Source organism: Dasypus novemcinctus, chromosome 6 (assembly GCF_030445035.2).
Source record: "Dasypus novemcinctus isolate mDasNov1 chromosome 6, mDasNov1.1.hap2, whole genome shotgun sequence".
NCBI classification, from domain to species: domain Eukaryota; kingdom Metazoa; phylum Chordata; class Mammalia; order Cingulata; family Dasypodidae; genus Dasypus; species Dasypus novemcinctus.
Genome location: NC_080678.1, coordinates 52,617,785 through 52,642,598, shown reverse-complemented (window position 1 = coordinate 52,642,598; position 24,814 = coordinate 52,617,785). Strand labels below are relative to the sequence as shown.

Sequence of the window (24,814 nt, the reverse complement as noted above, 5' to 3'; positions counted from 1 at the left end):
TCCCCACCCACAAGGTACAGGGAGCCAACACCCTACTAAATTAGTGCAATGAGAGCCATAATCATAATTTAATCATTCCCAGGTACAAAACAGTTTACAAACATAATCCAATTTTTTTTTTGGAATTCAGAACTACTTCAAATGGCAACAACCCTGAAGAGAAAAGCCCTTCTGTTTTATTGACAACAAATTGAAGAGGAGGAAGGCCTACATTTCCCACCACTGGCCAATTCTTCAAATCTGAAAGGAGGGGCGATCACTGTACCTTGAGGAGAAGATCTGGAAGTTTTCTTAATGCAACTACAGGGCTAGTGCTGAATTGGAGTAAAGTCACAGGAGCCAGGGCAAAAAACATTTTAATCCTTCTGGCCAGCCAAGGGATCTGTGAAAATGCTATAAAACCTATGCAAAGAAAAGGAAGAAAATAGGAATTCCATGTTGAGAATCTGTTGTTAAAGGCAAGGGCTGCCCTTTTGTGTCATGCTCTAGAGAAAACCCAAGAATCATGCCAGCAATGCTGCAATCATGGAGCAAAACACTTGAAATGGGGCCCATTTGAATTTCTACATGCAAAAACCCTAAGATTAAACACGTGAAACAAAATTTTTCAAGTGCTTCTTCCAAATCTCAACCTAGAAATGTGCTGAAAGAAACCCAGATTGCCTGAAGCAGAAGACATTCCCTGTTCCTTTAACAATTTGAACCTTCCCATGTAAAGATTATCTCCAACAGCTCTACCTGATCATCTTCCTCCCCCACTCCACCTTCTTTCCATCCCTAAGGACTAGCAGGCTCTCCAGTTATATAACCACTTAAAAAGGAACTATGTACATTTAGAATCTATAGCTTTAAAATATTTTTGCTTCCTTTCAGGCTACTTCCTGCCTTCAACTAGATCCTAGAATGTCACCTGACAAAGAACACAAGTAGATAGGTCAAAGAAGAGAGCCTAACCCCAATCCTAAGATATGCAAATATATTCAAGTTGCTTTTTTGGTTTTAGCCTCCCAAATTAGCAAAGAGTGTTTGGTGGTGGTAGAGTGAGGCAATTTAACTGTACATACCAAGACACTGAAAAGCATTTGTAGTTGCAGTATAGTAATTCCTCTAGAACTTATTCTAAGGAGACCATGCAACATGACCACAAAGGTCTTACACACAATAAACACTCAAATATGCAACAGAATTAAACAAATTATGGGGCAGGTCCTTAACCTCTTAACAAAGTTAAAAATTTTGGATTCTGATGCTTTCATATTAGAATTTGTTGATATAATCATGGGTAATTTTATTTTCTTTAAATCAACACATTAATTTATAATCACCACAAATAAAAATGCTTATAAATTTTAAAAACCAGAAGCGGCTCTGGCTCCATCATTTGGGCTCCCATCTACTACATGGGAGGTGCTGGGTTCGCATCCTGGGGCTTCCTTGTGAAGGCAAGCTGGCCCACACCCAGCAGAGAACTGATGGCCCATGTGCCATGGACAGCTGGCACAGCAAGATGAAACAACAAAGAGAGACAAGGAGATACAGAAAAAATGTGCAGCAAATGGACAAAGAGAAGAGACAGCAAAAGAAAGGAACAAGCCATAAACAGGGGGGAATAAATAAATAAATAAATCTTTTTTAAAAAAATAGTCTAACTACCCTGAGAACATCATGCTAAAAAAAAATTAGTTGGAAAAAAAATTTTTTTTAACATTTTTAAATAATGTCAGTGTAACCTAGCAATCTTGCAGCTAGTTTTGTTCCATTTAACTTTAAAAGTCAATGTATTGTTTTGTATATATTTTTTAAGTCTCTCAACTTATAAAACTTCTTGTTTTCCATCTTCTAACATTCCTGTATATTGCTTAACTAGTAAAATATATAATATATATTAGGCTCATCCAATTTCAACAGAACAATACACCATGTTTATCCATTTTTATTAAAATCTGAATTTTTAGAGAAAACCAAATATTACCAAAATCGCTTGACCTATTCATTATTTCTGCTTGGCATAAAAAATAAATAAAAAATAAAAAAAACTTGCATGTGAACCAACATTATTTCTTTATAGTTCACTTTAAAAAAAAAATTCACTTTTGAGAACAAGCGCAGGAAACTGGATGTGGCTCAATTAATAGACCATCTGCCTACCACATAGGAGGTACAGGGTTCAAACCCAGGGTCCCCTGGCCCATGTGGTGAGCTGGCCCACACACAGTGCTGCTGCACACAAGGTGCACCATGCCACCCATGGATGCCCCGCATAGGGGTGTCCCACACACAACAAGTGCGCACTGTCCAGGAGAGCCATCCTGTGTGAAAAAAGTGCAGCATGCCCAGGAGTTGAGACACACACACAGAGGGCTGATGCAGCAAAATGAAATGACTAAAAGAGAGTCATATATTCCCAGTGCCACCGAGAATGCAATTGGACACAGAACACACAGAGAAAGAACACAAGAGAGCAGACAGAGGGGGGGTGGGGGAATGGGGAAGGGGGGAGAAATAAATAAAAATTAAACTTAAAAAAAAAGAACAAAAGCAAACTGCAAAAAAAAAAAAAAGACATTGTATAAACTTTCCACTTTTATTACATACCTATTGAGGTGCCTTGAGAATGAGCCATATAATACAATTGTTTTAGGCCAGTTTTATTCAGAACGTAGGTAACTGAAGCTGGTAAGTCATAATTTGACATCTCATCATAACTGTAATCCAAAAATGAACTGATTCACTGAAATATTACATACAAATAATACTGGCATATACATAAAGAATGATCAGAAACTGAACATATCTCAGTAAACCAGTGCTGAGCAGAGGAAGCAGAACATTACCAGAAGCCCAGAAGTTCCCTTGAGCCCCCTTCCTGTCATGCTTCCCAAAGGTAACCTATCCTAATTTTTCACACCAAATATAGTTTTATCATTCTTAGAAATTTTATATGAATGGAATTATACAGGATGTATACTTCTGTATCTGACTTAAATCATGTCATATAGTTATGGACTGTTAGTTCTCATTCCAGTGTGAGAATATACCACATTTTAAATTTCCAGGCCACTGCTGATGGGGATTTGGATAGTTTCCAGTTTTTCACTATTGTGAATAGTGCTACAAGAAACATACTCCTATTGTGTCTTTAGGTAAAGGTTCTCATGCTTGTGTTTCAAGTCCTCAGCAAGCACAGTTTGGCAGATGGGAAGCAAGCCTGGAGGAGGCCACAGGGCTTCCTTCTCTAATGCCTGGTCCTGGGCTCAGGACTCTGAAGCCCTGCAAGTGAGTACTGCACACATGAGTGAGTGTCACTCACGATTGAAAAGCCGGCTGTTCATGAGCACTTACGATGGGCCAGACCCTGGGCCGGATGCTTCTCATGTATCTCCCAATAACCTTGTTGAGAAATAAAAAGCTTAATCTTGCAGAAAAGATATCTAATGAGCCACTCCTGCCCCAGCTTCTGTAAATCAGCCCATGAGAACATGGTCTTGCAGGAGAATATCACAGAATGACTCCTGCCCCCCACTTCTGTAATCTAACAAACACTCCAGCCCCCACTTCTGTAAATCAGCCAGTGACCTTGCACCTGCATTCTGCTTCTGTAACCACGCTTACAAAATATCACCTAGCAACACATTACCAATGAGCAAGAATCATGCTGATCCCACATAAAATCCAATATAAACCTATGAAAACTCAAAAACAGGTCTCAGAATTTGGAGACTGACTCTCCTCTGAGCCCGCACATAACAAATCTGTTCCTTACATCTCTGATTATCATTTTGGGTTTCTCTGTCATTTAGAACTCCTGGCTTTGCTCCAAAAACCTTATGAGATAGGGGTTTATTATCCCCATTTTACAGATAAGGAAACTGAAGCACAGAGGACCTGGGTTAAATTGTCCAATGTCATACTGCTATTAATTGCTAGAGCCAGAAGTAAGAGAAAGAAGAGAATTTCAGAGGTGAGAATTTCTGGAAAGAAGAAAAATGAATATTTCAAATACAAGTTTATGGAGGTAGGGGAAGGGGAAGGGATAAAATTTGCCCAGCAGCATCCTAACTAGTAAGAATGCCAAAATAACTTAAGAATTCCTAATTCCTAATCAAATCTAATGCTTATGATGTAATTATTTATCCATAATGCCCTCTACTGCTATTTATTCAATTAAGGTGGTGTAAAATCTTTCACAAGACATCAGTTTCTCCTCTCCTAAGAGTTCAGAGTCACACACTCTATCTGCCATCACTGCTGAAATCCCTGCATGTCTGAACTTAGGGCACTCAGGAAAGAGGCCCATGTGGTAATCAACTCAAATATACCTGAAAGCCCAAAATTCATCCTGAGAAACTGAAAGAGTCCTGTGTTTCCGAGACCAGGTGTTTCCTCGGCTGTTCCCCATCCACACGTCAAAACCAGCATCCGTGAGAATGAAGCCCAGGCTGCTGTTGGTTAGAGACCCAGATGCTGGAATCTTGAAGGAGGCCATGCTGCAGAAGCACAACTGGCTTGGGACCTGAAAGACACTCACACTTAAGAGTTAGCAGTCCTGAATGATATTGCAGCAACAGATGCTAGACATTAGATAACCTGCCATAACCCAGTGAATGTACTGGGGGAAAGTCTGCATTACAATGCAAACTATAATCTATGTGGTGCAGCCGTGCTCCAAAATGTATTCACCAAATGCAATGAATGTGCCACAATGAAGAAAGAGGCTGTTGATGTGGGAGGATTGGGCGGGTAGAGCATAGGGTATATGAGAACCTCTTTTATTTTTTAATGTAACATTTTTCTGATCTATGTATCTTCAAAAACATGCAATAAAAAATAAATAATTATTTTAAAAAAATGATTTAGCCTCGCCCAACTTCAAAACAAACATTATATATCGCTAAAGAGATGATAAAAGATTCCACAAATAAAAAATAGAAACAAATTAAAATGTTGAGAGAGCAATGTACTTCTATATAACATTAGTAAGAATGTTTTTAAACAGTGCTGGAAGGGGGGCAGTTAAACTAGACACTTTTTACATGCCTAGAAAAAAGACACACTGGTTTGTTAAATTTTTAATGTATTTTTAAGAAGTTATAAATGATGTCTATAATTTGATCCAGTAATTGGATTTCTCACAATGTATCCTAGCAGAATAAACCAAAAGAAAGAAATCACAAGTTCATATATATTAATTCATTTGAATATTCATATACATATAGGTATATGTGAATTTGTTTTCTTCTCACCTGTCCCTGGGACACTGTGACATAGTGGAAGCAACAGACTTGGGAGCCGAGAAACCCTGTTTCATCCAGAACCAAAGGGCCCTCGGCATGAGGGAGATGCAGTGCATACAAACATATAAGACTCCTGGTTAGGCTTGCCATGCACAGGGGCTGCTAGTTGCTAGGAAGGCTACGAAAATCTCCCAGTCTCTACCCTCAAAAATTGCTGTAGGGAGAAGTTTAGGGGAAGGAGAAGTACACAAACAAGTCAACCCCGAAGCAGAAAAACAGAAGCATCTCAAGAGACATTCGTTTGATCACAGGAAGGGATTTCCTCGTCACTTGAGCCATCAGGGAGAGCTGGAATTCAAGTGGAGCCTGGAAGGATGGAAAGAAATTATTATTTTTAAAAAGACAGAGTCTCGAAGCCAAACTCAGCATGTAAATGCAATGCCTTCCCTCCAGCGTGGGACATGACACCCAGGGATGAGCCTCCCTGGCAACGAGGGACCACTATCAAATACCAACTGATGATGCAACTGGAAAAGGACCTTATATGGAAGGTTCAATGCGGATCAGCAGAATATCCATGTCTACATAAAATAACATGACTTTAAAATGCTGTTTGACCTAAAGTAAGGGGGAAATGGAAAGGAGAAATGAGTTTATATGGCTACGAGTTTCTAAAAAAGAGTCTGGAGGCTGGCAGAAGGATTGCCCTCATGCACAACTGAGCAGAGTCAGAGAGACAGATAAAGCAGATACAACCCCCAGATATTGGTTCCTATGAAGGCTAAAGAGACCCATGAGAGTTATGGTCATGGCCGATGGGGTTTACTACCAGGGCAGATGGCCCCTCTCTGGAAATGGTGTTTATGTGTGATGAATCTGGACTCAGATGGGATCTCCCTTCATAAGACTTTCATACTAATCTGCTGGAGGTGCAGTTAACGTTGGGGTTTAAGATATAGTTAGGGGATTTGAATCTCTGGACTGATAATGTGACAGCCAGGTCCTGAGCCTCAACAGACTCCAGCACCTACAATCTGATTTATTGGACTTACCACACTCAGCTAAGATGGAGTTGAAGAAGGACAATCACCACACCATGGAGCCTAGAGTGATTACAACTGAAAATGGGAGGATGGCAGCCAGCATCCATGTGGAATCTGAGCCTCCTCTTGACATAGAGGTGCAATGGACACAACCAATCCAATGTCCACATAGAAGAGGTGGCATTGGATTGGGAAAAGTGGACATGGTGGACGATGGGTATGGGGAAGGGCAGGAAGAGATGAGAGGTGGGGGCGTATTTGGGACGTGGAGCTGCCCTGGATGGTGCCTCGGGGGTGATCACTGGACATCGTGGATCCTCACAGGGCCCACTGGATGGAATGGAGGAGAGTATGGGCCATGATGTGGACCATTGTCTATGAGGGGCAGAGGTGCCCAAAGATGTACTTACCAAATCCAATGGATGTGTCATGATGATGGGAACGAGTGTTGTTGGGGGGGGAGAGGGGGGGTGGGGGGGTGGGGTTGAATGGGACCTCACATATATATTTTTAATGTAATATTATTACAAAGTCAATAAAAAAAAAAGAGTTGTGAGAAAACTAAGAGGTAATAAATATAAAATCTTTAAAAAAAAAAAAAAAAAAAAAAGACAGAGTCTTTCTGCCACCTTTCCAATCCACCACAATGGTGCACATGAACATCCTGGGTGATGTGAGAACCAAATTATTACCATGTTGTGCTTCCAAATCATCAGCTGGTTTCTAACTGTGATGATGACGCATGGATACATTGGCAAATTTGAAATCGTTTATGATTAGAAGGCTGGGGAAATTGTTGTGAAACTCACCGGCAGGTTAAACAAATGCAGAGTGATTAGCCCCAGATTTGATGGGCAACTCAAAGATCTGTCAGTTTGGTTTCATTGTACTGATGACATCAACTGGTATCTTGGACCAAAAAGGAACCAAGATGAAAACGTACAGGAAAGAAAATCCTGGGATTTTTTTTTCTAGTGGTGTAATACATACACACAAATAAAATGTCTCAGCTGGGGAAAAAAATGATAGGACTTAGGATGGTAGGCATCGTTCCAGTGGTGTGGGACCAGCTGCTGTCCAGGGGTGGAGTTTAGCAAAGAAGAAATAATTCATTTGGGTTTGAGAGTTCCAGGGAGTCATTTCTTTTTCTATTTATTAATACAATAGACCCAACTTCATTTATACTATTTATAATTTTGTTCTGGTACCAATTAAAACCTATATAACTAATAAATAATGTTTCTTAGATAATGAGTAAACATGGTTGACAATCAATGGTTCTCAAGCACTCCTCAAAAGATCTTGAGAGAGAGAGATTCTTACTCCTACAGAGTAGGTCACCACAAACATTACAGCCTATCACAGTAATCACTGTAATGAACATGATGAATTTCAAAGTTCTACTACTACATAGAAAGATGAATGGTACAGACAACAGCTAGAGGGAAAGAATATAAGTAAAGGTGGGTATTTTCATTCATTAGGGCCCTGAAGATTGTTGAATGGCTGAATCACATAATTATAGTTGGTCTTTGAGAAGCTTAACAGGTACAAAGAAAACAAACAAACACACAAGGAATCTGTCAGAGAGGAGAGCAGAGCTGCTAAGAGGACACAGAGCTGGGCCACAGACCAGCCCTCTGCTCATGAGAAGTCTCTAATGATCTCCTAGTCAGGTTACAGATAATCAGAGAGGCCCACTGAGGCAGGACTGAAAGACCATCACTACTTGTCAAATCATGTTCCATGCTGAATGAGGTACAGGTAAATGAATAATGCTGTAATACAAATTCTAATTCTTTTGTAAATTGTATAGATATATAGCATTATATTTGTGTGTGTTAAAAGCTTTGCTTTTCTAAATTATAAGCCGACTGAATTTCTATATTCCTGTTTGGAAACTTCTTTGTATTTCTTAATGTATGGGGAGCCTCACAAATGGAAATGGTTCAAGTCTCTTGGCTTCTGAGCTTCTTTCTGGTGCCCTGTGAGCAAAAGCCTAAGCTAGGGTGCTGGGCAGGGAAAGTAAAGGGTGGGGTGAACTGAAGCATATAACACGGGCAGCCTAGAGAGGAACTTGACAGCTACTTAAAGATGGGAGTCAAGAAATATTCTGTAGTTTCCAGTCCAGGTCATTAGAGGGACAGCAGTGCTATTAATACCTGGGCAAGTCAGGAGTGGCCTGGATGAGGAGATGAGTCCCATGAGTCCCACGAGTTTCAGATGCCACTCTAGGACTGAAGGACCTTCGGGATCCTTTTTGTCTCTTTGGTCTTAAAAGAGCCAAAGTGACACCACCACTCCCAAAAAGGAGTGAAGGACAAATTCAGATGGGAGCTGAAGGACAATTAAAACCCTCAATCTCGTGTACTGTCTGGAGTCAGGGAATTGCAAACCATCAGAGAAGTACCTATTCAGGTCTAAGGAAAATCACTCATTCCCTTAGATTACTCAACCCTTCTCACAGATTCCCTTTAAAAACTTTCCTTGAGTTGAGCTCACTGCAGGAGTTATATACTTGTCACTGATCACCCGACTAGAGAGGCCTCTTCAGAACAGAGTAGGAAGATGGGGGCAAAATGCTATGAACAGATTTAGCTCAGGCTACTCTTGGTTTATGCGCCACATTCTGGAGACCAATGTATCAACCTCTCTCCCCCAAAACACACACACATACACACCCAGAAAGTAGAGAGAGGGGCAGGTAGAGGAAGGGAGGAAGGAAGGAGAGGGGAGAAAACCCATGAGACCTGAGAGTGAAGATGACTAAAGGGGAACTTTGTGATTGACCTGGCCAAGTAACTGTTTTTACAGTTGAAGAATCTGAGGTTTACAGAGGTGAAAGCAGATAAGCAGTTGGCTGCAGACCAATATCTAGAACTGAGGTCTCCTAACTTTTCTTCCCGCCATCTGGGAGCAAATCAAGAATTTTCTTTCTTAGTATTCCATGGCAAGGCACCTGCACATGTGGCAGGAGCAATAAACACATCTGTAGGGCAGGTAGCACCATTTAATTACTGTATGGAGAGAAAAGCCTGGAGGAGGATAGGAAAAGAGAAGCCGCATTCCCTTAGCATGTTTTACTGAGGTCCTGCCCTCTCTTAACAATAACTCACATTATTGATTAGAATCATCAATTAATGACTATAATAAAATATCATTAAAACTATTAATATATATATATTTTTCTATATGTGGGATCAGAAATCAGTATACACCATGAACTAGGGTTAAAAAAAAAAAAGAGAAGGAAGAACACTGTTGGGAGCGGTCAATACGAGTACACACTGAGTTCAGCAATGCCGGCAACATGGCCACCAGAGCAGAGCCCACTTCCTTGTTCTTCTCCCTCCCTGCTCCTTTGTTCTCCATTTCCCGCCACTGCCCAGACTGATAAGATAGTGTGCAGGCGCAAGGCGTGAAACTAAGGTCTGCCTCCCACCCTGACGACAGCAACAACCAATCCTTAGCCTCCACTACCTCACGCCCCGCTCCTCCCCCACCCGAGGGTATATATACTTTGCCCCCTTTAATAAAGTTGCAGTTTGATCAGAACCCTGTCTTGCTGTCATTCTTTGTGTCTCTTGTCCCACCATTCTTTCTCGGCAGGTTTCGGGTCTCCGTTGCCATCCCGCGGGCCGGGGCAGAACACAAAGATAATATGCTCACTCTGGCATAAAATATATGCTTGTGTGTGGGATTAGTTCTATCACCTCACCAAAGACATGGTTAAATGATTTATTAAAGCTCATCTCTTTTTGCTTCAGAGCAAATAGAGCTCTGTCCTTGCTTATCTCTGCACAAGCTATCTCTTTGTGCTTGAAGTTTGAAAACAGACACATCTTGCCCTTTCCGCCACTAGATAGGATGTGAGTCTAGAGACAAGGTTTCTTGTTCCAGGACAAAACATCCTTGGGAAATTTATCTTTAACTACAGTCCTTGGCTAAATCAAAAAATACATGATATACAAGCAAGAGAAATAAACCAGACGGAGACCTCCCTGCACATGAGTTTTGGTGTGTGAGTCTTTCATTCCCACAGCAACTGGTGCCCAACGTGGGGCAGCTGGTTTTCCCCCAGCTGAGGGGAATTTTTCAGAACAGCCCCTGGGAACAGCTCAGGGGAACTACAGTCCCGACATTCATCACTGCCAGCGATCACAGCCACCCTTGAGGTAAGCTGCTTCCTGGGTTCAGTCACAAGAACATGTCTGCATAGTGAGATTGGTCCAAACCACGCTTCCTGCACAGACAGAACATCAACTGCCCTGAGAGAGGTAAGCTGATCACAGACACTAGTATAACATGGGAAATACATTATCAAAGCCACTAGGAGATCTATCTCCACACTTCACAACAACTATTGAAAGCAGCTAATTGTAGAGTGAAAGAACAACAAATTACTACATTGCTTCAAACAGTACAGACCTTTTGTTCATACTTCCCTGACAAAGGAACCTTAGGTTTTGAATTATGGGAACTCTAGACCTAGAATTACGAGTAAAATTATAAACTTTATGTTTCTGTTAGTGTGTTATCATTGCTTTTGTATTTGTCTCTTTGTTCAATGTCAGAGTATATTTTAATACCTTTGGGTGTTAAAATAAATAAATAAAATGTCCTAAAAGAGCTCTATTCAAATGGCCTAAAAGTAAATAAAAGCTTATATTAATAGATAAGTATAAATACTAATAAGAGCTCTACAATGATAAAAATTGTAAGTCCTGATTAATGGAATTACTATAAGTTTCTTCATAAGAAATAGTTCTTGCCTCAATTGAAATGAATGGTTTATTTTTCTTCACAGGATAAAATGAAGGATGTAAAACTTAAATGAATATTAAAACAGGTAAAAATTTTGTGGGAATGGTAACTGAAATTTGATGTTTGTTCAAAAAGGTGTCTTTTGTCCTAAAATAAAAAGGCTAGTTTTCATACAATCAAAATGGAAATATGCAGGACAAGACATGAATGCATACAGCAAGCTGTAAAAAGTATTGTGGTAGCATTCAGTGAAAAAATGTGTTCTGTGAAGGTAAATTTGTCTTAAGATAAAGTAATTATAGTCCATGTGGTTATGAATAATTATAAGAAGTTTATGGAAGCATTGTTTGAATCAATGTGTTTAAATATCTAATTCCAAAAATCCACTATTAAACAGAAACTGAATTGATTATAATAACAAAAAGTAACTTCATAACAAGAAAACAACCTCCCCTGCCAACTCGCCTCTAAAAACTATTTCTAATATTGCATGCTACTAGGTATTTGAAATAAAGTTGTATTTGCATATAACCAAATTGAATCATTATTTTAACATTTGTTTAGTGTTGTTGGTAATTGTATGTGGTAAGAAGTTTGCTTAGCGACAGTTTCCAAAATCATTTTGGTAGCTGACGTATGTAGGGTGTATAGAACCTCAGTTTTATTATTCAGGAAACAGAAAATAATTTTGTCCTAAGATAAAATGACTAGTTATTAAAATAGAGTAAAATTTAGGACAAAACCTGAATGAACACAGAAAGTACAAAAGGTGTGCAGAAAAGGAATTTTTGTGGATGAAGTTAAGTAAGATTTGATAGGTCTATCTATTAAAATTTAAAAGCTTTAGTATCAAATAGTCTACTAATACAGAGTTAAATTTTGTTCTTTCTCAAAGTTTCTTAAGACATTACTCTGTTTTAGCAAAAGCTTACAAAGAGTGTTTCTTCTGATTAATCAGTGTACAAAGAGTCTCTTTTATCAAAATAGCTTCTTGTGCTTTGACCATATCATGTCCTTGGCTGTTAAAAAACACAAGTTTTATCACGTTTAAGGGAACATAATGTTCAAACATGCTTTCTCAAAATCAGATCCTGAAAAATGTCTTATATTTTAGGCTTTTGCGGAGGATTGGTTCTTTCACCTTAAAAAAAGTAAAGTAATAAAATAGTTAAGTTCATTTAATATAAGTTAAATGAACAATATTTAAAAGTATTATAAAATTAAGAGGATTCTTTAACCCTCTGTTAAAGTTGTATGAGTAAAAAATCATATGAATACTTAAAGTGTATATAAAATTCCTGAAAATTTAATAATGTTCCAACATAATATTAAAAATATATAATGCTGTTAATAATTTTAATTATTAAAAATCATATATATCATCAAAACAACCTCTCTACTTAAAAATCAAAATGTGAACGCTTTAACTCATACTCATCTGATTTACACTAAAAGCTGCCATAAGGCAGAGACTTCAACTCATACTTGTCCAATTCACAATAAAAACTGCCACAGGGTGATATAGAACAGTAAGCTCTCATAAATTAAAGTAACACCACTGCTGTGTGCAGCAACCCTAAATATTCTTAATTTATTACAAAAATTAATAGCCAATTATGTCACTATCTCTTTATTTTAAAATTTCTTGAAGCTTTCCCTGATATCTCCTTAGGCAAGTCAAGCCCGCAGCATTCATATGTGAACAAGCCAACAGTAAATTTTACAGCACTTTCCCAAAACTGTGTGCACAACCCAATCATCTATCCTAGACTAATAACAAAAACCTAACTGCATAAAAAACCTGTAGTTTTAACCCTATTTCTTTATATATATTTTTTAAGATTTTATTTATTTATTTATTTCTCTTCCCTTCTCCCCAACGCCCCAGTTGTCTGTACTCTGTGTCTATTTGCTGCATGGTTTTGTCCGCTTCTGTTGCTGTCAGTGGCATGGGAATCTGTGTTTCTTTTTGTTGTGTCATCTTGTGTCAGCTTTCCGTGTGTGTGGTGCCATTCCTGGACAGGCTGAACTTTCTTTCACACTGGGTGGCTCTCCTTATGGGGCGCACTCCTTGTGCGTGGGGTTCCCCTGTGTGGGATCACCCCTGCGTGGCACGGCACTCCTTGCGCACATCAGCACTGCACGTGGGCGAGCTCCACGCGGGTCAAGGAGGCCTGGGGTTTGAACCACGGACCTCCCATATCGTAGGCGGATGCCTTAACCACTAGGCCAAGTCCACTTCCCTATTTCTTTATATTAATACTATTATGTTAATAAATAATTTTTTTTACAAAATCATCTCACTCCACCTTAAAATTATGCTTACAAAACAAAAAAGGGGGAATAGGGTGTTAGGTCTAACCAGTCCAAAGGATGTCATACAAATAGCCTTTTATACTTTAATTTCTTTTAAATTGCAATGAGGATGGTTATACAGCAGCACAACAACATTTTCAAATACCAATTGTAACAATTTACCCTAAAGTGTTATACAAACCCCTGGATGGACAAGAGGTTAATGGTAATTGGCATGCTCAAGTAAATTTACCCAACATGGGGAGGACAGTACTCATGTGTTCTCTGCCTAGGAGGACCTCCTCTAGCTGGGCTAGCTTGGCTTCTAGCAAAGCACATAAAACCATACCATGGCTGATGGAATCTACAGCACACCCCAAGACCAAGCCTGGAAGTGCTCAACCTGCAATCAACCGACATCGCCCTGAGGACTGCCCAAGGGGCTGAACTGGTTACGTGGGGAGTCTTAAATAATTGGGCAACCAAGCACAAGCTCTTATGGCATGAGTTGGGTGCCCTAAGATGCCTAAAAATAGTTATGTAGCTTATTTCACAGTAGTCACTACTGCTTCTGCTAAGGTGGGAACATGGAAAATGTACATATTGCTCATCCTTATGTCTTTTAACCCCTGCACTGTTAATTACAGCTTTCAGACCCATATAACAGATCCACCGGTATTTGCCCTCACCTCCTGGTGGGATCCTGAGGCCCCATTATCCTCAAAGGATTCAACATGAATAGGAGGATACTGGGTTCCTCCACGAGGACCACTAATAAATGAAATTGACTGGAGGCATCCTAACATTTGTGTCACTCCTTTAAAATGGAATGGCACCCAACATAATTGGAACCAAATAAATAAACACCTTCAGAGTGCCTTCTCCACTCATATATCAGATGAAGTGGTAGCTTTCCATTTCCAAGTAAGGGGGCAATGATGAAACTTAAAAAATCAAACTCAACAAATCACACTAAAAACCTTATCCGAACAGTTACAGTGGCAGAACCGTTTAACATGGTTTTCCAATCTAAATTTTAAATGGTGAGCCACAATAGGAAGATTAATTTGTCTCTGTCTTGTTATAGTTATAGGATACCTATGCTTCTTCCAACTATGGGAACACACCAAACAATGCTATGAATACCTGGCCACCGTATATTCAGTTACTCAAGTAGAACAACCTGCTCAAAAAGAAAGGGGGGAGATGTGGGGATAGTTCCAACACCTTGTCAAGGACATGGTTAAAAGATTTATGAAAGCTCTTCTGTTCTTGCTTCAGAGAAAAATAGCTCTGTCCTTGCTTATCTCTGCAGAAGCTAAATCTTTGCGCTTGAAGTTTGAAAATGACTTCCACTTGCCCTTTCTGCCGCTAGATAGGATGTGAGTCTAGAGACAAGGTTTCTTGTTCTAAGACAAAACATCCTTGGGCAATTTAATTTTAAACACAGCCCTTGGCCGAATCTAAAAATACATGATACATAAGCAAGAGAAATAAACCACACAGGGCCCTCCCTGCATATGAATTTGTGTGTGCAAGTATTTCATTCCTGCAGCACTTGTGTGTTTCAGTGAGAAGAAAAACTATAAGTTCTCAGTGCAACTCACCACTCATTTGGTAACATGTTTGTAAGAAGGAATCTTAGAACACGTATGTATAAAAAGTTAGAAATTAAATTTCAAGAAGCCCATTGGTTGTCTTGTGAACTTAAGAATTATCGAAGCCCTAATACAGCTAGGATTTATTGGGGGGGGAGGGGTGGAGGAAACAGTTAAATACCTAGAGAATGATACAAAGCTCACATTAACACAGAGGGCTTTTAAACTTGCTTTGAATAGTAATTTGGGAAGGAATTGAGGCAAAAGAAGGCCCTTAGATGGACTTTTGATCATATAAAAAAATTTTAATTTTTTTTTAAAGATCTATGTTTTCTTTCTCTCCCCTTGCCCCCCCGAGCTGTCCATTCCCTGTGTCCACCCACTGTGCACTCCTCCCGTCTGCTTCTATTGTTGTCAGCGGCACCAGAATCTGTGTCTCTTTTAGTTGCTTCATCCCACTGGGTCAGCTCTCCCTGTGTGTGCCATTCCAGGGCAGGCTGCACTTTCTTTTGCACTGGGTGGCTCTCCTTACGGGGCACACTCCTTGCTCTTGGGGCTCCCCAATGCGGAGGACACCCCTGCGTGGCTCAGCACTCCTTGCATGCATCTGAACTGTGCATGGATCAAGGAGACCTGAGGTTTGAACTGCAGACTTCCTATGTGGTAGATGGATGACCCATCCACTGGGCCCAAGTCCGCTTCCCCATATAAAATTTTAAAGGAAGAGATACTTAACTTGCTCTCAACCTTAATTTCTCAGGGAAAGTTTGTAGAAACAGAAAGTGTTCAAGAATAAGCTACTTCTTGGAAGATGAATGAATAAGGATCAGATCCCAACAATTTCAAGTAAACTGACTAGAAATTCCTGAATCTGCACTGGATATGGCAGTTTTGCTTGAGTTATAAAATGAGAAACACACACACAGACACACAAAAACTTTCATACATTACTAGCGAGAATAAATATCAGTACAACTTCATATAGAAACTATTTGAAAATAACTATCAAAACCACTAATGTTTACATCCTCTATCCCCAAAAAATGTTTATTTCTAGAAATGCATATTATCATCTTGCACACATACAAGGTTATTTACTGTAGCAATATTTGTTAGCAGAAAACGGGAAATAGCCCAAATGTCCATTAAGTGGACACTTGCTAAATGAAATTGATATGGGTGCCCAGCACAATATCATATATCCATAGGAATGAAAGATGAAGCACTCTACATAGTGTACAGAAAGATCTCAATGATATATCAAGGAATAAATCAGTGTGTGTTGTGACATCTTTCATATAAAGGGAGGTAGGGAAAATGAGAATCTATGTTTGTATTCATTTTCATATACAAGAAGAGATTTTGAAAGAATACACAAGAAATGGAGGAGATGGGGAATGAGATGGGAAGGAGTTCTTTTACCTTATTCTCCTTGAGTTTTGAACTCTGCAAATGTACTACCTAAGCTATTTATTGCTCAAAGGATTTCACTCAAGAAGATGCTTCCTGCTTCCCTATAGCAAGGAAAGAGATTCTGGTCATGACTCAAGCAAATTTGCTTGGAAGCCTCAAGCAAAGTATGAAACCAGATGACTCTTGTCCTTACTTCTTTAAAAGACCAAGTATTTTGTATGCCTTGCATGAATGTAACAGAAATATAACAATTTTAGTACATTAGTCTAAAAATAATCTCATTTCAAGTTAGTTACTGCCATAAAAAACAGCCAAATTCTAGCAGCGCAATTACTTTTAAGAGCTTTCCTTTCTCTCCCAGGAAAACTCCTTACCTCTGTCAGACGGGTTCTGCCTCCCATGAGGGATGTGGTGAAGGCAAAGAATATATCCATCTTCTGTCTCAACTAGATGTTCCTCACTAGGGAATCCCCAGTAAGAGATCATTTCACTCTGTGAAGAAAAAGAACAATGGCAATGCTATGGACAGAATTGGATAAGGTCTCCCATAAAAAAGGCAAAGGAGAAGACAAAAGCCAATGATATTCTCCAGATTTTATTTTAAAAATCAATTGTTTTTGAATTTTTGCTCTGCTGAAACTGTAGCCAACATCCTATCCCAATGAGCAACCCCCTTAATGTCCTCCAACTACTTTCCCACTAGCTCCCTCAGCCCTTAAAAACCCTGCTGTCCTTCTGATGACATTAGGTTCTAGGATCCCGTTCCTACAGTCATCTTTGAATAAAGTCGTCCTTGTCTACTCAACAATATCAGGCACAAATTTTTATTTTACATTCATCAGGATCTCAGTGGAATAGAGATAACTCAATAATGCAGAAAACTTCATGTAAATGAGTAAGTGACCATAAACAATTGCAAGGTTTTAATTTTATCATTCTTACAAGGAGGAATAATAAAAGGAAGGTAGGGTGGAATGATACATGAAATATTTGGACGCAAAAAAGACTGAACTTTGAGATACTAATGTCCAGTCAAACTCTCTTTGCTCAATATGAATTGCTCTCAAAGTCGCTAATCATGTTTATAAATTGTTTTCCTTAATAACAGTATTTTCCCATATTTTACACCAAAATGAGGCATGCCTAGATCTTATTGTTTACTTAAAATCACTAACTTTGAGATGTTTTAAATAATCATGGCATTATTTTTGCATATTTGTTCTAATAAAATTTTTTTCAGATACCTAAGATTTTGAAACTGAACTGTGTTCCCTGGACATTCTTAAACACAACCTTGTTCAATGTATTCTAAAACTAGCATTCTATAGTAACATTCTTGCAAACTTTTGACACTTTTTAGTTGTTTTTTTAAACCAGTGTAGTGTAACTTGAAAAGGAAATGAATTAATGAAAATGATTTTTCCTTATGAGGAAGTATCTAGTCTTAACAATAAAAGGAGGTTTGTGAAAACATATTACCAGGTTAAAATAAAAATTTAGCAAACTGAATCTAAGATTCAGAGATAGTAAAAAGCATATGGGATAGATGGAGATTAGAGTTGTTGGCAAAACTTAGGCCACACAATTGGATTTAAGGAAATAATGCTTGTCATAAAGGCGTTTTAAAGCAGGTAACTCTGAACACTTACCACATTCATATATGCTTCAGGATCCACCGTTGTCAGCTTCCCTCTGGGCTGCTGGCAATGCACAGTCCCAAGGATCAACAAGGCCACCCACCCAAAGAACCACATTTTCATTCTGTATAAAACAATCCATTATTAATTGCCAAAACTTTACTACATGATATTACATTGGCAGATTTGTGCTCCTGTAACAAGTTCTGAAAAGGCACCCACAGGTACCCTTGGCAAATATGAAACAAATTTCTATGGCCATGTAGTGAAGCCAAAAATACATATACATTGTATTAGGAACGACTCCACCTCTACCTCTACCATCCCCCCCTCTACACACTTGCACCCGTTAATATGTGACCACAATATCAAACTCATTCCTGAAAACATAATAGACAGGAGGGCTCAGAAGTAGACAGAGTGAGAAAAGGGGAGATCTGCAAAATTCCAGTCTATTAACCTTCCACCTCTTCCCTTCCACTTAAGTTGGGACAATACTAGCTCTTGCCTCTCACTATCTTACCGGAGTGATAGGCCAGGATTCAAATGTGTCAACTCTGGAAGAAAGTGAAATGAAAGGAGAGAGAGCCTGCAAGAGAAGCACAGGGGGAAGGACAGCCCTGTCTCCTCCTGAGTCCCTCCAACCACCAACAAAAACATCTAGTCTCTGGCTATGACTCAAAACCACAGTGTAGCAAAGACCTTGTGGGTGTTAAAGGCGAAGTAAAGACTCTCCCAAGCATACTCAGGTGGTTGGTGGCAAAACTGGGACTACAATCCAGTCCTTTTTTTTCTTAATAAATTTACTCACTTAAAAAGATGCATGAATGTATGTCCAAGGACTTGTATAAAAATGTTCATAGCAGCCGTTTTATGTTATAGCCAAAAAATGGTAAAATCCAAATGCCCACCAATAGGGAATAGACACACAAATTGTGGTATATTAATATATTATAATACTATTTATCAATAAAAAACACATGGATGAATGTCAATATAATTATGGTGAGTGAAATAAGTGAGGCAAAAAAGAAAACATACTGTATAATCTCACTTTGACAGGAAGTATGTCAATGGTTACCTCATGAGAGGAGGGTTAGCAGGGGAGGAAAACCAATGAGTATGAGAAATTTCAGGGGGTGAGGGATAAATGTCCATCATCTTGATTGTACTGCTGATTTCACAAGTTCATGTGTATGTCAAAATTACGAAAATTGTACACTTCCATTATGCACTATGTTCTGCTATTATATATCATTTATGCTTCAGTAGAGCTGTTCAAAATTAATATGGCTCTCATTTAAACTCTTGCTATGCAGAACCACCACCGCAGGCAGCGCTCTCAACGCATTATATCAATTATTCCACCAACTCTACGCAGTACCGTTAAACCTATTTTTCAGCAAACTGAGATTTATCCACTTAAGAGCCGGGAGTAAAGTACCACCTGATGAAACACCAGTATCTCCAGGATTCTAACCAGGACTGAGGCTAAACTCTGCTCTGAATCACGCCTTGGCTAACAAGTGGAGAGGTCAGCAGCGTGTCTGCGGGACCTAATAGCAAGAAGGGAGGAGGAGAACGAAGAGGAGCTGGAAATCAGGGATCCTGGCGCGCCCCATTCTAGGGACTCGGGCTGCACAGGGAAACCAAGACCGCGCGAAGAAGGGCGGGCAACTGCAGAGCCTCGCCTTCTGGGTGCTCGGGACGCCAGGAAGGACGCTCGGGGTCCTACAGCGGAGGGTCCCGCGGCCAGCGGAGGCTCAGGTGCGCGGAGGGTGAGCACCCTGGGACCACGCGCGCCCCCAGCAGGTCCCCCGGCGGCGGGGCGCGGCCTCCCACGCCGCCTCCGCGCCTGCAGGCGAGGCCGGGGCGCACTCACCTCGGAGCCGTCCTACCCGGCCGCTGTCCGAAGCTGCAGTGACCGCGGCGGCCCGAGAGCGGGGACAGCCTTGGAGGGGATGACGAGACCCCACGCCTTTAGGACAGACGCCTGGACCCGCCCAGGCTACTGCAGCCGCCAATCAGAGCAGCGGGCGCCCGCGAAGTGTCAGGGGACTAGGACCCCGCCGAGCGTGGCGGTTACAGAGCTTCCAGCGGAACTTGGGCGCCCCCAAGCGGGGATGGCAGGGAGCACAGTCGCGGGAGACGGGCGAGCCTGGCTGCCCCACGTCACACCAGCCCGGTCACACAGGGGGCTGCCTCCGCTCTGCCCCAGGTTCTCCTGTACTTCTGGTGCCCTCTGTACCTAGCACAGACGGTTCGGGCTCTAAATGAATTTAAATTGTTTACTCCATCTAAATCGCTTAGAGTTTTGCCTGACACAATGCATGGCTGTAATACATAGTATTATTTACCTTATTATTAATGTTTTGTGAAAATAGAAAGGAAATAGAATAGTTTTAGTATATGCATGTTATTTATTGAACATTTCATTCAACAAAAACTACACTGAGCACTACTAAGTGCAGGTAATTAATACACTGGGGGTACAATAGCAGCCAACCAAACAAGGCCACTTTTAATCCGGCTCTTACATTCTAATGGGAAGAGACACACTATCAACAAATAACTATATAACATAGGAGATGACTAAGAATTAGGGTGTAAACTCTCTGAGGGGTGAATTGAGGCACATTAGTAAAGGGAAAGAAGGAAAACTGCTGGGAACCAGCAGAGAACAAGTCTGTGAGACGCTGCCTGCAACTCCCCTGCTACTGAAAACAAAGCCAGGAAAAGCAGGAAGACACCCTGACCACAAGGTCCCATTTGGAACTCTTCCCAGCCATGAATTCCTCCAAATGGCAGGCCTTCCCATTGCGCCCCTGAGGGCTAAAGGGGGACAACCAATCAGAACAGCAAGCAGCCAGGGACCCTCCCCAACATTAGGGAAGGGGAGAAGGAAAGGCTCAAAGAAGGCCTAACATGGGGCTGGTAGCATGTCCATAAGCCATGTTTCAGGTTGTGTCCATATTTCCAGTTTTCTTGTTTATTAATGAATTCTTTACTCCCTTGGCTACTCAATGGCATGTCTTTAATTCTTTTATGCAACACAGCCAAGAGCCTAGAAGCCCAGAACACAGAGCATTCCACTACCAGTAAGTGCTATGAAGAACAATAAAACAGAGTAAGAGGATAAGCGAAGGAGACTGCCGTGTTATATATACTGTGCTCAGAGAAGGACTTCTGGTTAAGTGACATCCGTTCACAGACAAGAAAGAGGTGATTGAGAGCCAAGTTGATAATGGGGAGAGACTATTCTGGGGTGAGAGATTAGCAAATGCTAAGGTCCTGAGGCAGAAATATTCCTGGTAGGTTTTAGCAAGACCAACGACACTGTTGTGGCTGGAACAGAACACATAAGATAGAGATTGGTAGAAGATCAGGTCCTGGCAGTAGTTTGTTGATTGGGGGTGAAATGTAGGTCATGATAAAAATTTTGTCTTTTCCTCCGACCAAGATGAGAAGTCAGTGTTTCAGTAGAAGGGCAATATGATCTGACTTACAGTTTAGAAGGATCACTGGGGTCACTGGGGTCAAATATGGAAGCAGGGAGACTAGATAGAAGGTTACTGCAACTATCCAAGCAAGAATTAATGATGACTTGGATCAGGGTGGTGATGGCAGTGGAAGCAGAGCCAGTAGTAAACTCCCGGTATGTTCAAAAAGTCAAGCTGACGGGACTTGCTGGTGGATTGGAGACATTGTCAAGACACCACCCTGGGCCAAGAGAAGGAAGCTAGAAATACCATGGCTTTCCCTGCCTTCTGCTCTCCAACTTCCCACCAGTCTCTCCCATGAGTCAACCTCAGCCAGAAGCCAGCTGACACAGGAGCCTATGAAATGCACTCTGCAAGGACCACACCTCCATCTCCAGCCTCTGTGGTACAGAGAAGAATAGGAGAAGGACAGGAAATGAATCTGGAGACAAAGGCAAACATCAGCAAAACTTTCTTGTGAAGAAGGTGAGTATATAGATACAGATGTATATACAGGTACAGGTACAGATAATTCAAAGTCAAGGTCCAGGCTAGAAATACAATTTGGAAACAATGCATTTAGTGACAATATTTAAAGTCATGAAACTGGATGAGATTGAAGAATGTTATGTTCCAAAGACTTCTCAGTGAGAAGACAGTGAAGTTAGAGGGGAACTAACAGTTTTGAAATTAAACCAAGTGAAGAAGTATTTCAAGAAAGAGGAAATGAAAACCAGGACAAATGCCAGAGATACCTTGAGGGAAGTGAGCACTCACTGAGAAATGAGCATCAGAATTAGCAGAATTTCTGTGTGCCAGACACTGTGCTAAGCCTTTACGTAGAGTGTTTCATTCAAACCTCACAACTACCTCCATATCGCCATTTTACAGGTGAGGAAACTGGGGCTGAAAAAATTAATTACTTGAAGTCATTGTATTGGTCAGCCTAAGGGGTGCTGATGCAAAATACCAGACATTTGTTGGTGTTTATAAAGGGTATTTATTTGGGGTAGGAGCTTACAGATACCAGGACATAAAGCATAAGTTACCTTCCCTCATCAACATCTATTGCCAAGTGTTGGAGCAGGATGGATGCCAATGGCTATGAGGGTTCAGGCTTCCTGAGTTCCTCCCTTCCTCAGGCTTCTTTTTCTTGGGCTCAGGGTTCCTCTCTTTTCTGGGGCTTGCCTCTGTTTCCTCCGTGATCTTAATTCCCCGGGCTCCAGCTTAAGGCTCCAGCATCAAACTCCAACACCAAAATTCCAACATTAGAAACCTTCAACTCTGTCCTTTGCCATGCCTTTTATCTGTGCGTCCTCACCCACCAAAGGGTGGGAACTCAATGCCCTAATGGCACAAGAGGTTTACATAATTACTTAATCAAGTAAACCTATGAATACAATATAATCTAATATGCCCACAGTAGAAGATCAGTTTACAAACATAATCCAATATTTCTTTTTGGAATTTATCAATAATATCAAACTGCTACAGTCATAAAGCAAAGCAGTCCAATATGCAACCTGTGGGCAGAGCTGCTGAAACCTTCAGTCTCACTGTGCTGCACACCACCAGATGAGCAAACACTCAGGCATACACACTTTAGGGCACACCCTAAAGATGGCGCAGCGGCAGAGAGCGGAAGTGATCAAGAGCCACCTTCCTGCCTCCATCTGTTAGCATACAGTCCAATTTAAAAATTACACATAAAGCAACACTGCACTAGCACCAATAGCTAACTAACACCCCGCCATTCATTCTATATAAGCCACCGATGCTGTGCAATAAAATAGATTCATGTCCTGAACCAGTCTCCGCAGTGTGTTTATCTCTGTCATCCTCACCCCAGCGTGTAACAGAGTTCAACAGCAACCCATGGAAATTAGCTCCAGGTGTCATCTAAGAATGATGGAAGGAAGGGAGGAAGGGAATAAAACAAAGAAGATTCTTCATCCAGGTAAGGGAGGATTTCCACCACCTTCCCTTTTGTTTTTGCCCACTGTAGCCCACATGACTGATGAATGACCTACATTCTTACTATAAAAAAGCGAGTTTACAGAAGACCCGAGGTGACAGGAATTGTGTGTGTGTGTGTGTGTGTGTGTGTGTGTGTGATGGGCACAAGCCAGCCTAGTGGATCAAAGACTGGAGCAATATCCCCATCTCCACATCGACATGTGGTATGAAAGAATCCTCGTGCTTTGTGGCAAGTGTGGCTTGAGCCTTGGAAGCACCATGTGCTCTGCCTGCCTCCACGGACAGGGTTGAGGCCGTGACCAGAATCGGATCCACCATGATGTGAAGAGCTTCCCCACATGAATCCCCAATAAATGCTCTTTCGCTGACCCCCCCCCCCCCCCCAAAAAAAAGACTGGGGCAATAATACTAACAGTAATTTGGCTTCATGCCTATGATTCTGGAGCAATCATGACTTGATTTACTCTCCTACCTTAAACAAACAGGAAGTAAAAGGTGTGAAGCAATGGACTGGGCAACAGAACAACAGCGCAGGACAGTGCTTGCTCCCTGAGAGAAGGAAAACACATGAAGGAGGCTCTGCAATTGCCCAGATTAACACCTGCAGAGAATTCCAGAGCAGGAAGCAGGGAGCCCAGGCCAAGACCAGCAGCCTCCGAATGGAGGAGAGATGAGGATTGAGGGAGGTTGAGGCAGAACGCTGCCATGGAGAGAGCTGTAACGTACAGGACAATAGGCAGAGGATTCATTCAAGTATTGCCTCAGGACTGGGGCAAAATTAGGCCTAGACTAAAGCTGCTTAAAAGTGAGGTCGATTTTTCACCTAAGTGCCAAGAAAATTCAGTGGGGAAAGAATAATCTTTTCAACAAATGGTGCTGATACAACTGGAGAGCTATAGGCACAACAATGAACCTCAACACTTACCTCATTGAATCTTACACAAAAATTACTCAAAGTGGATCAGAGTTATAAATTTGAGAGCTATAGTGATATAACTTTCAGGGAAAATATATGCGTGCATTTTAGGGAACTTAGATTTGTCAAAGCTTTCTTAAATATACCAAAAAAACACAGTCTATGAAAAAAATTAATAAATTGGACTTCTTCAAAATTAAAAAAAAAAACTTGCTCCCCTAAAGACCTTTTATAACCACAGTGAGATACAGCCTCATACTCACTAGACTGGTTACAATAAAAAAGATAGATGTAGCAGTTTGATAATATAGATGAATTCCAAAAAGAAATATTGGATTAAGTTTGTAAACTCATCTTTTCCTCTGGACATATTAGATTATATTGGAGTCATAGGTTTACTTGATTACATATTTAGGTAAACTCTTGTACCAGTAGGGCATTGAGTCCCCCCACTTTGG

The 24,814-nt window shown here is 40.7% G+C and overlaps 1 pseudogene; it reads right to left on the bottom strand.

Annotated features, from left to right (window-relative positions):
- Positions 1-19,981, bottom strand: part of LOC101424611 (lysosomal acid lipase/cholesteryl ester hydrolase-like) — a 30,626-nt pseudogene extending 10,645 nt beyond the window's left edge.
- Between the last annotated feature and the right edge of the window lie 4,833 nt (positions 19,982-24,814).